Genomic DNA, 15,942 nt, shown 5'->3' on the forward strand with positions numbered 1-15,942 from the left:
TGAAAGAAAATGCTCTACTTGTCAAATTCTCAAATGGCAATGTTCTGTCAGATTTTAGTGGGAGCACATGTCAGTGATCAGACACGCTTAGGAATTTGTATTTTTGTTTTATTTTGGTGATTCACCGTGCATGAGAAGCTGTGCTGTAAAGAAATCAGTCTAGCTTTGTTAGTACCGCTAGTTTCTATTTTATTTCCCTATAGTACACTTAAAAAATTTTTCTAAATAAAACACTAAATAACAGCTTCCTGAATACCTACAGATATGGTTGTCATGCATTGGAACTCATTCATCGTATCTCTCCCTGCATTCTTCCCTGTAGGTGCTATATGGCAGGGAATGCCTTCTATCTCCTCATATATGTTTGCCACCTAGTACAGTGCCTAGCATATAATAGATGCTCAAGGAATATCTGTTGAATGGACTTGAACAAGGCAGGGTATTCCTTGATTGATATTTAGTCAGGCATGTGGTCCTAATAATGAAATATTCACACTTCACGCACATGCATACTCACACGTGGAGCTCATATTTTAATCACAGGCTGGAGTTTACACAATAGTTTAAGGTGTATTATCAGCTTTTATGTCCATAAACATCTGTGAAAGAATGCAGAGAAGATGGCTAGCTGCCCACGAAATTTCTATTTCTTCATTTGTAACATAAAGTAGTTGCTGAAGAGTGACTATCTACACAGGACCCCCTTCGCTCTCATTTGGCTGGGACTATTTTTCAATAGTTACCCTGATGAAATAAAAACAGCTATTTCTACTCTAGTATGTTATAGAAGGTGAAATGTGGAAAAGTTAAATGACTTAATTAAAGTCAATTCATGAAAAACCCGTTTCCAACCCAGGTCTTTTCAATGCAAAGGCTGTGCTCCTTTGAATAGTCTATGCTGCCTCCCAGCTAAACAACTAACTGGTGTTGGCTAGGCAGGGTTACTGGTAGAGGAGCCCCTTCTTTCTGATGTCTTGAACTTAGTATCTTGCATTCATGAAGTTGATTTGACAACTCAACATGAGAATAGTAATTTTAATAATGATAATAATAAAGGGGCGTCTGGGTGGCTCAGTCAGTTAAGTGTCTGACTTTGGCTCAGGTCATGATCTCACAGTTTGTGGGTCTGAGTCCTGTGTCAGGCTCTGTGCTGACAGCTCAGAGCCTGGAGCCTGCTTGGGATTCTGTGGCTCCCTCTCTCTGCCCCTCCCCCACTTGAGCGCGCATGCGTGAGCATGCTCTCTCTCTCTCTCTCTCTCTCTCTCTCAAAAATAAGTAAACATTAAAAAATAATAATACCATCATGTATTTTTAGTGGTTTATAGTCGATCAGGTGTTTTCTTATATTTAAGCTTCATAATAACTATACATGGTACATAGAAGATTTTTCCTATCTCTGTGTTATATGTAATCAAATGAATCTTAACTAAATATTTTTGTTGCAAATTTTATTATTCAGTTTAGGAGAATGACGACTCCAGCAAGAAGGTCCTTACGAGGGAAAGGAAGAAGTAAAGAGAGAGTCTCAGTAGAATACCTGACATCATTGAGTGTTTGAGGCAACATTTGAGGATATAGCCAGCAAAGTGAAAAATAATTAAAACTTTAGGGAAAAAGAAAATACTGTGAAAGAAAGAAAATGGAATAAGAATTACCCTACTTGGCTCTCTAGAGCAAAATATTTACCTAGCCATAATCGTGTATGTACTATTTATTCATTCAACTAGATATAGTGATAAAACCAAATAGGGCCTGTGAGATAGAAAGGTGAGGCTGAGTTGTAAGAAGTCTAAATCTTCCCAGCAGGAACTCTGTGGATAATGTTTGAAATCAAACAATCAGAAAACATCAGTCTGTGCATGTTGCTTGTATGAAGAGAAACAGCTGCCAGAGGAAACCAGTGGGAAGGGTTAAACCTTGTTGCCTCTGACGTGGTGCAAGTTATGAATGGGAAGCAGGGTTTAGATTCTCAGTATACATCTCTGTAATACTGGAAGTTTTAATCACACATATATATCACTCGAATTAGAAATAACATTTATTTTAAGTGATTTAAGAAATGAGAAATACTTAATACTAGTCAGAATGATATATATTTATAGATCTGGCATCCACTTCTTCTCCCAGGAGGACAGGTGGTACAGTTGGCTTCGATCCCATGGCTGGGGCTAGAAGTGGTAAAAGCACTTCTTATACAGAAATGCAGACATATAGGGACTAGGCTGTAGGGAGTCATGAAGAGATGCTGAGAGAACATTCAGCAGTGACTTTCATAGTCTAAGCAACAGAGCTTAAGCCTCGACTAAACAATAGAATCAGTGAGCATGGGAAGGACTCTAGTTTCAAAGGCAGAAACAACAGACTTGCAGATGGACTGGATATTGACTCTGAGAAAAAGAGGGGAATCAACAAGGACTTTACAGTTTGGATCTGTATAACATAAATAATTTAATTGCCATTTATGGAGAAGACTGTATGAGGAACATATCTGGGGGATTAAAACCAGCAGTTCTGCATTGGACATGAGAAACGTGCTGGACCTAACAAACATCTCAGCGGAAATGTCAAGTAAGTCTTTAGACATAGGAGTCTGGAATTTGGGAATAGTTCTAAGATAGAGATACAGACTGGAGAGTCAGTGTATAGATGGCATTTAAAGCCATGAATGAATGAGGTCACCTAAGGAGTGAGCTTAGAGAGTAAAAATATACTGTCTGAGGGTGGAGTCTTAGTCACTCCGAAGTTTAGAGGTAGGGATGGTGAGAAGGATCTAGCACAGGAGACAAAGTAATGGCTTAGTGGTACATGGGACATAACAGAAAAACGGGCCCCAGTTTCTGAGGACTACAGGCAATTTAGCCCTCCGTGGATAGACAGATTTCAGACTGCCTCCCAAGAAAAAGAGTGCTAATTTATCCTAGTTTCTAATTTTTAAAAAGTGTGCTATACTATATATATATCTCTTGTAGAAATAAGGACTTGTAATATTTTCTAATAATGTAAAGTAGACAAAGTGTAACTTATATGTGTATCTTTATGCTTGTTCTCTGTTATTTTACAAGAATAAAAGGAAAACAAAACAGGTTTCAAGAAACATTAATATATTACGTACACCATTACTTGACTGTCAGGCTACTTTCTTTGAATTTTGTTAACTTATATCTTCTACGTTAGCTCAAGTTTAAATATTCTTTTTGTCACTTAATTATTCGCTACTCAGCGCTTTGCAAACGACTTCAGCGTATTTTGTTAGCAATAACTGCCTTTGGCTCCTTTGCCAAGTAGTTGATATCCAGATGCTCGTAAGCACAATGATGTGTTGGCATAAACTAATTATCTGCCATGTGCAACTATTTATACATCCTCACTACATTGGTAAGATATGAAAGCGATTTACAATTCACTTTAAATAGCCACATGCACCTGCAGGCAGTTCAATAATACAGAAATGAATGATAAAGATAGGTTAGGCGTCTTTGTTCTTTATGGCTTTAAGAGTTCAAACGATTATGAACAGAACATTTCCTTTCACTTTGCAGCATTGCAAACACTGTGACAACTTTCTTTGTAAATTCTTGAATTGATTCTGGAGTGTTGTTCTTTGGAAGCAAAGAAACCAGAGTTCTACCTCTCATAAAATTCAGGCAGATGAGTTTGTTATATTATTATCATTTTTTAATTTGGGAGAAGTGGGAAAAAATGTGAGATTGGTGATCTGATGGTCAAACTGAGAAAAGCAAGTGGAAGAACATGGCTTCTGAATTCACTTCATAGGACTGAGTTTGAATCCTGTGGCTGTATGGCCAGCATACCTCTGAGGCACTGCAGGCATGGTACTTGGGCCCATGCTTTTTTAAATTTTTAAATTTTTTCTTTTTAGTGATTCACAAAATATTTTGATTTTAGTTTCTCTTAAAAATATTTTTAATGTTTATTTATTTTTGAGAGACAGAGAGAGGCAGAGCACAAGCAGGGGAGGGGCAGAGAGAGAGAGGGAGACACAGAATCCGAAGCAGGCTCCAGGCTTTGAGCTGTCAGCACAGAGGCCGATGCAAGGCTCAAACCCACAAATTGTGAGATCATGACCTGAGCCAAAATTGAATGCTTAACAGACTGAGTCACCCAGGCACCCCGATTTTAGTTTTTCTTAAAAACAGAAATAAAAGCAGACCTAGCCTGGATAATAAGTCTTTATACTTAGGCAATTAACAAAATATTGCTTTTATTTTATATCTATCTATCTATCTATCTATCTATCATTTATTTACAGAGGAAGGGGTCCACAAAGGTAAAACAGCCTGGGGCTTATGAAGTTATAATATGTATCTGAGTGGCTCTATCACCGTGAATGAATAGCTTAACCAGGTTGAACCTTATTCTCCTAATCTTTAAGGCAGAGCTAACATCTGAGAGGGCTATTACAAGAAACTGGTGAGATGCTATATATAAAGTTCTTCATATAGTGTCATGCACAGTGTTGATGCTCAGTATGTGTGAAATAGTATTGTTTTAGTAAAAACGGGGCATTTGCCTCCATAGTAAAATGGCTAAAGAGCTCCATTTCTCTGTCTCCATTTCTTCCTTTTAACACTACATTGCTGCTGGATGAAGCTGATTGAGAGGGTAGGTAAACTCAATTAGAAGAGTTCTTTATAAAGATAACTGATGGCATTAAACTGAAATGTCTTGTGCTACACAATCAGGTTCCTTAGCTTATACGAAGCCCATGTACTTTATGAACTGTGTGTCAATTTACATTAATTTTTTGTTTTGATGATTGATAAATGAGTGAAAAACTAAATTTTTGACCAAATTCCTAAAAAAGCGACTACAGACAATTTATTTTAATTTGAAAAAGGATTGTGTATAAACCTTACATCTACCATATGAAGTATGCTAGAATTCTTGTGAAAAGTAATTGAAGAAAATAAAATCATAGTATATCTTTCCTTCCCTGGCAGCCAGAGTTTGGGCCAAATAGAAAAAAACCGAAACATTCCTAATTTTATTTGCTGCTTTTTTGATAAAAAGATGATGGAAAGTGAAGGGAAAGAGTGACCTGAACATTAATCTTCTCCAAATAGACTCTGATATAAATGTCAATCTGCACATGGGGACAATGTAGACCTCAAGGTCAGATGGTTTAAGACTCTGTGTAGTTTTCTGTTCCTGCAATTTCTGTTCCTGTTTCTAACCTTCCCAATTCTGGTTACTAACTCATTAATCATGCCCTCCTCCAAGTAGAGAAGCTAATACTAATAGTATCAAATGGTTTCTTGGCCAGCAGCTTAGACTTACTAACTTTTCATCGTTTTCTTGAGCTCTGATTTGTGGCTATAAATCTGTTATCTTTCGATTTCAATCCTACTCATGCTAGCATGTGCCATGGTGAGGCTTCTTTGGGGAAAGATACTAAGACTTAAAATATCTTTGGCTCTGACTTATGTACCAACCACCATGTTCAAGAGTTGCTTTCCATATTATCTGCAAGTGTTCTAGAAATAAAACACCTTTTCTGCCCCAAACTCTCCTACTTATGTTGTAAGTTTCTTTCCCCAGGGAAGCCCTGTGCAAATTTAAGAGCCTAGGCTCAGATGTGAGTAAGCCTTCCCTTTCTGTACCCACTCCAGCCAACTTGTGTCACTATTGCTACCTTTAGCCCTATGCCAACTATAAAGCCCTGGCAACATTTTCTTAAACACCAGCTGCTCACTCCTTGTTTTCTCATTTTCAAACTCTACAGTTCCTTTGAACAGTTCCAAATTACTCAAGTGTGCCAAAACCAATTCAGTCCTTCAGTGAATGTCAGGTTTTCTAGGTAAACATCAGTAACCACCTCTGGTTAGAGGCAATCCCCACCCTGCAACCTCTCTGGCAGATGTTAGTCACAGTGAAAACAAATCTTAGGCCAAAATCTGCCTGCCCTATAAAAGACATTCATTAACAAGCAGACATAATCACAGAACTTTTTAAGCTTAATTAAGAAAGGTTTGTTCTTCTGCCCTCTCAGGTTCACAGATGAGCATCGTCCATGAAAAACACTCAACTCTGAGTAAGGCACAAGTGGTTCTAATGGCAGGATATGCAGGCTTTGTAACTGGAACCAGTGGCAAAATGTCTCTGGATAAAACATCCTAAAGATGGAGTGTTGCACTCTGGGTGTTGATTGTTATTGAGTTCAGTTTTCTCATACTTTATTCATGCAAGGATCTTAAACTCCTCTTTACTTTTCATATATACCAAATCCCATTACTATTACCAACAAAAGGTTATTTCCTATAGGTCTCATGTAAATTAATTAACCCAAAGGGGTTGATTGATAGTGAGACATTTCTTAGGCTAATTAACTCTCTCTAGACTGTTAGTTAAATTTAATTTGTCCATACACATATGTCATACTACTTATACTGAAATATTTAAAGTTAATCACACCCAGAAAATAAAGCAAACAAACTAGCTGGTGAGAGGATTCTTCAGTAATGTCCTCCATGACTTAATAAATAAAGTCAATGGAATTTGAGGTTATTCAGCTTTACAGATCAGACATACTCCTAGGTAGAAGAGGTTAGTAGAATAGGTATAGGTTTCTTGCAACACTTAAGTCTATGATTCTCTAAAGTCAGTGTTTTTCTTTATCCATTAGGCTTTGTCAGCCTTTTCTAGGATTGTGCTATTTTATGGGCCAGACCCTTTTTCACCGTTACATAAAACCCTAAGAAAAGGCAAAGGAACAGAATAAACAACAACAAAAAAAATAGGAACAGAGCTAGGGAGACACACAGTCACACAGTTCAAGACTGTGATTTGAGCTCCCAGAGGACAAAAAAGAACAAAATGGTAACTGATTCTTTAAAGAGAGGGGATATTAAAGAAGGATCCAAAGCCAGAGTCAGGTGTGAAGTAATAAAGTGGGATCCTGCTTACCAAAACCAAGTATTAGTTGGGAATTAATCTCAACCGAAGAACTCTATTACTTACTACAACTATAAGGACAGATCAGAATGGAACCCCAAGTAGGTTGACTTAAGGTCTGGTCATCAAATTCTAGTTCCAGGATATTCTACATTATTTTGCTCTAGTTATTTTCTGAGCCTAGGGTGGGATCCATCCTTGGGAGCAGTTAAATGACCTACAAAAATTTTACAGGAACAAAATAGCACCTCCTTGCTTTCCCCACAAAGTTCTGTCAATTCTTAATTTTGTCTGCGTTAAGAATAGTTAGGTCATTACACTAATATTTTCATGTAGTCATTCAATGTTCCTACTGTATATTTGAAGGAAATCTCTCTCTCTATTGCTGCCTCCATGTTTTATTTAGATATCTATAACTTCCACCAAATAATGGTAGAAAAGTCAAAGCTCAAGAGTTCATATTCATCTGTAGAGAGACCAGCATACTAGAATTTGATTTTGAAAAGAATCAATTGTTTGACAATTGGCAGGAAATGATACCTGAATAAAGAATTCAATCTGCTCTTGTTTAATTCAATTTAGTTTTATCTCTGCTTTCAGGTACTTTGGTAAAACTTCAGTCCATGTGAATGATGGTTGTTGTTCTGTTGACTGCATTTGGTAAGTTAAATAGTAGAAATGTTTTAGGACAATTCTGTGACAAAAGAAAAACTGTGCTAAAACACCAGGACATTCCTACATTGAGTGTAGGTAACAATGCACAGGTGACATCAACACAAGTATTTATAGAATTATCAGGTAGGAAGATGTTTATCTGTACAAAACATATTTTTCCACCTCTTCAGGCCAACTTGTTTCAGGATATGACTGATGGCTGGTATAATCATACAGAATATCAATGTTCATTTGACCTAGTCATCCATCCATATACCCATTTATCCATTTTTTCAACAAATTTTTATTGAGAACTCATTACTGTGCTATACAGAAGGGGACACAGAAATAAATCATTCCACTTGGGGAGATGGGTGAACGTATTTTGCCAATGTAGTGTGATGATTTGAGCAGACGGTGGTATGGGCACAGAGGGGAAGGGCATGCACCAATACGGAGGATGTATACAGACCTTTTATTTTAGTTTTTTGGTACAAATCACACATTCTTTCATCAAACTGTTGAAGAGGCGGTGACTGTTTTTTTCTGTTTTTAATTTAAAATAAGGCCTACCATAGTGCTTTACATTTCATAAATTATACGCAAAAATATTTTTCAATTCTTCTTTTGGAAAACAAAAAGATAACTACTTAATTATCCAAATCATTTTTTTGATACTGACTGAACAATATTTCCATAGGAGCTAGCTAGAAAGAAGCCTTTTACATAGTAATTGTCAAAGGAAGATATAAAAGAACCATCTGTTTATGCAGTTCAATGAACAACTCTTTCACTTAGTTCACTTAGTTCAGAGGCTGGAAAATTTTTTGTCTTAAAGGATCAGATGGAAATGTTTCAGGCTTTGTGGGCACATGGATTCTATTGCAACTACTGGGTTCTGCCATTATAGCACAAAGGAGCTATTAGATAATACATAAATAAATGCGCGTGGCTATGACCCAGTAAACTTTCATACACAAAAGCAGGTGGCAGAACATATTTGTGCAACAGCTATTTACTGGCTCCTGTCTTAACTAACTAGTCCTATGGTAATTACTATAGTACTTATCATGCTATAAATGTGTGCATATACAGATATATAAATATTCCTTTAGTTATATATTTAAGTAGAAAACATTTCTCTGAACATACACTTGGATTTATAGGGATAAAGAACAGATGAACAGTTCATTTGACTCAAGACCTTAAGATATAGCAATAAGTGATTCGGAAGGATAATTATCATTTGTAATAAAATTCCTAAGAAAATTAGTCTCTTAGCAGATAAGGAGAATTTTTATAAAATAAGAATATATAAGTGATAAAAGGCATCTTATAGTTCATCCACTGCAACTCCTTCATGACAAAGATCTTAGAGAATAATTGTTGATTTTGCATCCACATGGTTCAGCTATAGGGCAGCTAATTAATCCTATATCCCAGCTAAATAAGAATGCATCATCCCATTCTAGGCAGAGAATACTAAGGCAAGGTTTATTGGAATTCTCTATTCTTGAACACTGGAAAACACATGTATATGGTCTTATCCTTTGAAGTCGAGAATCCATTGACCTCTATAATTACCAAACACCACTGGATAAGCAGAAACAGCCTTCCGTGTTGTGAACCAATACATTGTTAACTTTCTTATCATTTTCTTTTGCTGGTCTACCTTGATCAAACTACTTTCCAGCACCTTGCTATCAATAACATGTACTTTCTTCTCATTTCTCATGACATGTCTTCAGCCATTAATTCTCCATAGACTCTATGAATGTGGCAACAATCCAAGTGACTGAATTGCAATTGCAGTATTTATTTCAGAGATATGAAAAATTTTTAAATGTTTTTATTTATTTTTGAAGGGGAGAGAGAGAGAGAGAGAGAGAGAGAGAGAGAGAGAGAGAGAGACAGCATGAGCGGGGGAGGAGCAGAGAGAGAGGGAGACACAGAATTCGAAGCAGGCTCCAGGCTCTGAGCTGTCAGCACAGAGCCTCATGCAGGGCTCGAACTACTGAACTGTGAGATCATGACCTGAGCCGAAGTCGGACGCTTAACCACCCAGGCACCCCTGAAATGTTTTAAAAGTAACATTACACATTTAAACCTATGTGTGCTATACATTCATTTATTCCTTCATTTTTTTTTCACAACAGCTATTTATTGAGTGCTTACTCTAAGTCAGGCAGTGCACTAATTGCAGGGGATACAATGTTAAGTAAAAATAAGCATGGTCTCTGAACTCCTGTAACATATAGCATAGTTGGTTAACAGATGTTAATAATCACACAATGATAAACAGAGACATGAAAGACAGAGACAAATCCCCAACAGAAAGTACATATAATAAAAGAATCTAATGGAGACTGGTGGGTAGAGGATATGTCAGGGAGACTTCTTGAGTAAGTGCTTCCTAATTTTTTATATGAAGGATGAACAGGTGTGTAGATGGGCCAGGAGCTTTCCAGCAGAGAGAACTTGTGCTACAATGCCTTATGGCAGGAGAAGAAATGACAGTAGGAAGCCAAGTACATTCCAGGAACTGAAAGGCTGGTGTTTATGGAGCAAAGAAAACAACGGTTCAAGGCCAGGCAGGAGTCAAGGCATCCAGGACAAAGGCCATGATAAGGATCTTCATCTTGACCTTACAAGAAATAGGAAATACCTAAAGGATTTTAAGTTTTGCAGTGATATGAACAGGTCTGTATTTTGGAAAGATCACTCAGACCACTGCATGGAGGCCAGCCTGGAACATCAACATGAATAAGGGGAGAACAGGAGCTACAGTGAACATTTATGAACTCTTCGACACATACTTGCATTAATTTATTAATTTATTCAATTATTTATCCATTCATTTATTCTTCTATTAACACTTACTGAATCCCTACAATATGAGAAGCGTGGTAAGGGATAGAAAAAAAAAGAGACAAATCATAGTCCCATCTCTAGTCCCTCAAGAGCTTATTAAAAACTTATATAGTTTTCTTCTCACAATGTGAATGTTAAATTGTTATAGTGGTTTGTATTTGAATGATGTTGATGGACTATCTAAAAGCAGTTTGAACCTAGAAATTTTTGGTCCAGTGAGTTGTGTAATGACAATAGCATAATTCGTATTAAAATCCATGACTAACTAGCCTTTCCTACCTTGTTGGAAAAATCTCTGAAAATGGCTTTGAAATTTGCACACTCTATATTTAGGTCAGAGTCAATTTCTTTTGTTTTTCTTTATGAAATAGAGATAGGGAAGTATATTCCTAACATGAATTTCTATTCAGAACCAGTCTTCTTACCCATCTCTCTTCGACTTGAACATCTAGCACTTGCTGGGCCAGTTAGATGTCTTTTTTCACCTTCTCTTTTTATCATTTTTCACTCCATTTATAGGACCTGTTGGATGTTTGGCAATGTGAGTTCCTGTTGGAATTTAATGAATACCACCACCCCTTTCTCCTGCCACCACCCCTCTCCCCCCAAACTCCCATTGCCACCACTTTCAATGTCTGGCCACCATGGGGATAATGAACTATTTTGAACTATTTGTCAAAAATAACCTCAGACTTTGTCTCAATCCCTCTGAGTGCTTAGATACAGAAAGACAGCAAAGGACCATTAAGAGATGGAAACAAATCACAGATATTACCAAAGATCAATTGGTTCAGACTTAAGCAAGTGACCATTTATATGCTGTGATTTCAAGATCTTTAAGAAAGTCTCCTCTGCCTGAAAATATTTTATGTGCCACTCCAACATTCCATAGTTGGTATTTTAAAAAGATACATAGGGGCACCTAAGTTGCTCAGTTGGTTAAGCATCCAACTCATGGTTTAGAATCAGGTCATGATCTCATGGTTCGTGGGATCAAGCCCCACATCAGGCTCTGCACTGACAGCATGAAGTCTGCTTGGGATTCTCTCTCTCTCTCTCTCTCTCTCTCTCTCTCTCTGCTCTTCCCCTGCTTGCTCTCTCTCTCTCTCTCAAAATAAATAAATGGACAATTCAAAAAGAAGAAGTAAAAAGACACACAACGAAATTTCCTTTTCATCTTTCAAAAGTCAGACCAAGTTATTTTGTGATTATATATCACCCCAAATTTTAGAGACTTAAAACAAATGTTTATTTGTAGTTCACACTATAATCCAATGAAGGTCAGCTAGGCCTTTGATCTTTGTTGTCCTCACTCAAGGTCCCACTTAGTGACCGACATACAGAGTTCTCACTGGCCACAAGCAGACAGTAGGGCAGGAGGCAGCACGGTGAATCTGACACTGGCTCATTCAGCCTCCATCTAGAAATGCCCCATGTCTCTTGCTTTTCATTGATCAGAGAAGCAAGTTTCATTGCCACCTGTAATTTCAAGGAGAGTGAAGTAATTCAATCTGTTCATATACCTAGGCTGCAAAATGGCACTGTTTGCTGGGTGGCACTAATGTCTGTCGTAAGTCTCTTTGAAAATATCTCTCTTCAAAAGGAAATCATTTTAAGTATTGATTTGTTATCTCCTAACTCATAATGCCGAGTTCCTTTATTTCTTGCTTCCAAATGAGTAGCATAAGGATACAGCTACCGAGAAGTTACACATACACAAAAAGGAAGAGCAGCTTGTAACCATATTTTAATCGAGGGTATGACTAGGACGATAGCAGGAAACTTCTATGTTGATTACTGACTATGGCTCTCTGCATATTACAGATATGGATCTCTTTTAAACTGAAGATTCAACATATAGCAATTTCTTTGTTGCAGGCAAACCAGGAGCCAATTCAAAAGAGAAAGTCACCTGACTTTTCTATTCAATTCATACAGCGAATCAATAAAATACACTTGAGCAGATTTGATACATGACTTACACAGAGACCTACACACCAAAACACAGACAGGGATACCCATGCCTTGGCAGGGCCGGCATTCACATTTCTATGCCTAAAGAGACACTTCCTTATCCATATCTATTCTTCTAACACACCTTCTTCCATATGCCAAAAGACAAGTGTACACGCAAATGCAGACTTATGCTGTGCATGAATCTTACTGAGAAACGGAGAGGAAAAGGGAACGATAGAGAACTAATAAAAGAGGGACGTGCCGGCCAAGCTGGAATGAAAAGGAGGGCATGGTATACTAAAAAGAGGATGAGGAAAAAAGCGCAGGAAAAAAAAAGAGAGAGAGAGAATGAGGGTAATAATGCATTCATGAGAAAATAAAAGACACCATAAGAGAATGTGGGGAGATGAGGGTTTTGACTGACTGCTCTGCAAAGGTGGGCACGTGAATGTCACTGGGAAAGAGCGGACGGGAACAGATGGAAAAAGATGAGTCAGAAGATTCAATAAATTTAATAGCATCTCATCTCATCTACTACATGTCGAGGCAGTGAACTAACAGCTTTCAAATACTTCAGTAACATCAGCAAACACTGTGTAGTATTATCTATGATCCAGATGCTGTCCTGTGCACAAATATCAACTTGCAGAGTATTCACAAAGATCATGTGAGGCGGACTCACAATTACTCTTACTCTACAGGTAAGAAAACTAAGGCGTAGCAAAGTGAAGGAATTAATCCAAGGTTGCATGGTGGGTAAGTAGTAGAACTAGGATGTGAACTAGGATGTGACCCTCGCACCAGGATTGGAATTCTTAACAATAACTGCTTTTTGTACTGCATCTCATTTCCTTGGAAGAAAGTACCATGGTTCTCATGTCCATATGAAGGCACAGATGCTCATGTAGGCACTTATTTATTCATTCAGTTGTTCACCCATTCATTGATTCCTCAAGAATCTCTTGAGAGATGATATATGCCCAGTTCTGTGCTAGACACTTGGTAGGTAAAGATAATTGAGATGAGTTCATTGCTTTAAAAGGGCTTACAGGCTAATAGGGTAAGATAGAAAAGTTAGTAAATAAGTTCAATGGGGTGGTCTTTAGGTTTCATGTTAAATGCCTATACTAAGTCCAGCAGGAGTACAAAGGATGGGGTGGACAATTTTATCTGGAAGGGTAAGAAGTAGTTTGTAGGGCTGAGGCCTGAAGTGTCACCATGCAGACGGTGGCATATTCCAGTTGAAAGGGGGAATGGGAACCAAGAGCATAGAGGCATGAAATATTTAGTTGTTGAGAGAAACATAGACATTTTCCTTTGCAGGGAGCAAAGAGGACAGAGTGATGTTGAAAAATTAATGCTGGGGTGCCTGGGGGGCTCCGTCGAGTGCCTGGCCTCAGCTCAGGTCACGATCTCGCAGTTTGTGAGGTCGAGTCCCGCATCGGGCTCTGTGCTAAGAGCTCAGAGCCTGGAGCCTGCTTGGGATTCCTTGTCTCCCTCTCTCTCTCTGTCCCTCCCCTGCTTGCACTCTGTCTTTCTCTCTCAAAAATAATAAACATTAAAAAAATTTTTTAAAAAAAATAATGGTGATTATGGAGGGTGTATGTGTATACACACGTGCACATGTCTGACAAGATGTGTGCAGAAAGAGCAGAGTTGAGGCTGGAGATATAAACAGTACACTGGTGATATGCAAAGGAGCTCACACCTTATACTTTTATCAAGAAAGGATTTTAGATGATCAAATGACACTATCAAATTGGTTTAGGAAGACTCATGTTGGCCCTATAGAAAGCCAATTAGAGAAAGCAGAGATTGGAGGAGAGACTAGTTAGCAAGCTACTGCTTACTTGTAATGCAGTAGTTCAAGCAAGGAAGGGGCTAAGGCTATGGAATTGGTAATAAAGGGAATGGATCAGAGACAATGGATAGATAGGAGGCATTTTCTCAGCAACAGCAAATGAGTGGTGGCGGTGGCGGTGGTGGTGGCTGTGTGTGTGTGTGTGTGTGTGTGTGTGTGTCTGTTGACAAAAAAGAGTCTAGAATGACTCTCAGTTTTCAGGATTTTGGTGGCAGGATGGTGCTAAGATAGAGAACACCAGTGGAGATTCTTTTTGAGAAAAAAAAAATGTCTATTGGTGATGCATAGTGAGCTTTTAGAGATAGAGAGCTTTGAGACTTTTCAGTAGATATTATAGTCGAGGTTACCCAAGGTCATGCCTCTGGTACCAAGACTCCCAATTTGTATTCTAAAGTGCTTAACTCTACAAAGAAATCAGCAATTATTTATTGTGCATCTATGAGCAAGTCCCTTTGGCAAATACAAAGAGGTTTGTGGCAAGGAGAAATGATCTCCATATTATTATTTAAAATCACTTGATATCCATAATTAATTTGCCATGGCATGATTCACTTTTTCTTAGAAGTAATTGGTTTCTATTTTCTCTTTCATGTCTTTTTAACTGACCACTAAATACTCATAGCCTGATTATATTTTTAATTTATTTCTTTGTAATTCATATACTCTCTCTTCCTCTCAAGATGGAATACTTTTGATGCTAAAAATAATGATATTGAAATAATCCTTCATTTGGGACCAATCCTAGCCCACTTGAAATGTATGTAAATGGGCTCAAATAGGGTCCTGGATTCCTTCTATCCTCTGATTTTGTTGTTTTTGTTATTAGCTTCTTCTGCATAATTTTGGCTGATGAGGTATTATTCAGAAAATATCCATATCATACAGGGGCCCCTGGTTGGCTCAGTCAGTTGAGCTTCTGACTTTGGCTCAGGTCATGAATTTGTGGTTTGTTACTTTGAGACCAGTTCTATGCTGACAGCTCTGAGCCTGGAGCCTACTTTGGGTTCTGTGTCTCCCTCTCTCTCTGTTCTTCCCCCTCTCACACTCTGTCTCTCTCTCTCAAAAGTAAAGATTAAAAAAAACTAAAAAAAAAAAAAAAAAAAAAGAAAAGAAAACATCCATATAAAACAGGAATTGTTTTCATTCTGGACATGAACTTTCCCAGTCCTGGGAGTTCTTAAGTGTCCTAGAAAATGCTTACTTATGTTCTTAGTAATATGGGAACAACTAAATTTGTAAATCATTAATTAAATGTAAAGCTTCCAGTCTCGCATTCTTTTTCTTAAGCTGCATGTTACTCCTTAGTGAAGATAGTGTGAGTTTTTAGAGTATATGTAGAAGCCTTGGTCTTATGTTACTTCATGCTTTTCAATTTGCTGTAAGCTCTCTGAGGGTAGAGACCATGCCTTAATCATTATTATATCCAGAGTGGTACAGAATAGAGTGTCTGGTAAATTGCAGATACTCAGCAAGAATTGTTGAATGAATATTTGGCTATTATTCACAGATTTACACTGCCTTCATAACACCACCATGTTAACAGTTAAATATCTTGCCCAAAGCTTCAATGGTATGGTAGTTAAGCATGGAGACTATGGAGCCATATTACTGGACTTTACCAGGAGGAGACTTTCAGCCAGATTAAGCTTTCTGTGCCTCAATTTTTCATCAGTGAAATGGGAATAATA

The sequence above is a fragment of the Panthera tigris genome, chromosome B1 (assembly GCF_018350195.1).
Source record: "Panthera tigris isolate Pti1 chromosome B1, P.tigris_Pti1_mat1.1, whole genome shotgun sequence".
Lineage (NCBI taxonomy): Eukaryota > Metazoa > Chordata > Mammalia > Carnivora > Felidae > Panthera > Panthera tigris.